This window comes from Bison bison, unplaced genomic scaffold (genome assembly GCF_000754665.1).
Source record: "Bison bison bison isolate TAMUID 2011002044 unplaced genomic scaffold, Bison_UMD1.0 scf7180017853753, whole genome shotgun sequence".
In the NCBI taxonomy this organism is placed as follows: domain Eukaryota; kingdom Metazoa; phylum Chordata; class Mammalia; order Artiodactyla; family Bovidae; genus Bison; species Bison bison.
This window is the reverse complement of record NW_011484326.1, coordinates 3,812-6,269: the sequence shown is the minus strand read 5'-3', so window position 1 is coordinate 6,269 and position 2,458 is coordinate 3,812.

Sequence of the window (2,458 nt, the reverse complement as noted above, 5' to 3'; positions counted from 1 at the left end):
GAGGCTGGCAAGTGGGGACAAAAGTGAGGAGTGGGGAAGAGCCAAGGTGAACAGAATGAGGTGGCTGGATAGGTGATTTGGGAATCACAGGGGAGTAAGATGATGTCCTGTGTGAGACCACACCACTCAGAAGCCACTTTTTAAAAATTGAAGTATAGTTGATTTACAGTGTTGTGTTAGTTTCTGGTGTACAGGAAAGTGATTCAGTTATATAACTGTATACTGTGAAGTAAAAATGAAAGTGTTAGTTGATCAGTTGTGTCCAACTCTTTGCAACCCCAGGGACTGTAGCCCACCAGGCTCCTCTGTGCTTAGGATTCTCCAGGCAAGAATACTGGAGTGGGTTGCCATGCCCTTCTCCAGGGGAACTTCCTGACCCAGGCAGGGATCAAACTGAGGTCTCCTGCGTTGCAGGCAGATTCTTTACCACCTGAGCTACCAGGGAAGCCCTATATACTATACTATACTTCAATTAAATGTATATATTCTTTTTGATTATGGCTTATTACAGGATATTGACTCTAGTTCCTCATGCTATACAGCAGTAGGTCCTTGTTTATCTATTTTATTTGTAATAGTTTGTATCTGCTAATCCCCAGGAGCCACTTCTGTGCACTGCCCCTCTCCCCAACTTGCTCTGGCTTCTTTACTGCCCCTCACTTCCGTCTCAGGTGGCAGCCTACACTTTCCCCCAGGGGCGTTGTTGACTGCTTACATTATTGTTGGCCCAACAAAATACCATGCATGCATGCTGTGTGCTCAGTGCTGTCTGGCTGTTTGCCACCCCATGGTCTGTAGCCCGCTAAGCTTCTCTGTCCATGGGATTTCCCAGGCAAGAATACTGGAGTGGGTTGCCATTTCCTCCTCCAGGGGATCTTCCCCACCCAGGGATAGAACCCGCCTCTCCTGTGTCTCCTGCATGACAGGCAGATTCTTTACCGCTTGAGCCATCAAGGAAGCCCAACAATATCATACTTAGATCATTAAGATTATTAGGGAGAAAGGTGGGCAGGGAGAGGGATGAGGGATGGAACCTCCAAAACCCAAATGTAAGGAAGAATACACCCAGAAATCTTTGATAAGAAACTTGATCAAATTAGCACTATCATTTTAAAATAGAAAAGTTAGTCCCTAAGCTGCAAGAGGCAGCATTTATATACATTCATAGGCGATGGGGTAGGGGGAGGAAAGATTGAACTCTTTGCTGGTGTCCACATGGGTCGGGGTTTAGCAGCTGAAGCTGCATGTGCAGGGGCTTTGGGGGGATTTAAGGACGCAGGCTGCAAAAAATCTGGGGAAAACTGAAAATTGCTGGTGTGTGTCTGTATTTGTGGCGGGGAGGGGGACTGCGGCGAAAGCTGCCTTAGGCATTTTTTTCTCACCAGTATAAACACAGTTCTCTAATATAAGGTTTTACATTATTAGCTCTTAAAAATATAAAAAATTGTTTTTATCATTGTGTAGGCAGAGCATATTTGCATCACTGAACCTGCCTATGCATGCTGGGTACAAATATCTTATTCTTTCCTCTTCTTTTTTTTCTTGTTTTAAAGCAGACTCTGAAAGGTGCATATGAGCCCAGTTTCCATAGCAATTGCAAGTATCAGTGATAACCCAGAGCTTCTAAGTTATAATATACAGGCTACCCTATTAATGAGTTTCAAACTGCATTTCCCTGAGACAACGGCTCAGCCACTGATAGATAAGGTCAAACCCCATCTCCAAACTTTAAATTAAATCAGGATAGATCAAAATGCAACAGAAGGAGTGTCCTTTTGGAAAGTGTGCTGTTAAAAAAAAAAATACATTCTTTGTGGAGGCAAAACAGTTGCTTTTCTGGTTTGTAGTGCCCAGATGGAAAAATCCTAAAACAGATACTGCTTCTTCTGGGTTATTAATGGCATGTTGTCATTTCCTTATGCTATTTGTGAGTGAGTTTTTCCCATGGTAGCTCAGACTCTAAGAAAGCACATAATCCTTTACCCCAGGAAGAGCAGATATTATGGTTAATACTTGATAGATCTGAAATGACACTAGTTCAACTGTAATTGATCAACTTGCTTATTCATGTACTTAGTGCCAAGACTCAGTGCCTGCCTTCAAGGAGCCCCTGGATTAGTGACAACTCAGCCTTGTCACCAGATCATTTCTATACTGTGCAAGAGAGCTTTACAGAGGCCTTCAAGGGGCATTGCCAAGGTCTTAAAAGCCCTTCCCATGGAGGTGATTTTGAGGACAATACTTCCAAGTAAAGTGGAACTTAGCCAAATGAAGAGAGGTGGGCCAAGGGAGATTGGCATTCCAGATGCAGGTCAAAGGCAATGTGGTTTGTTTCAGGGACCTGCATGGTGTCTTATGAAAGAGAATGTGAGGGATTAAAAAGGTAAGAAGGGAGCTGAAAGGTTTCACCTACAGTGCCAAGGTCAAGGGAGCTACTGCCATTTTATTTATTTATTTT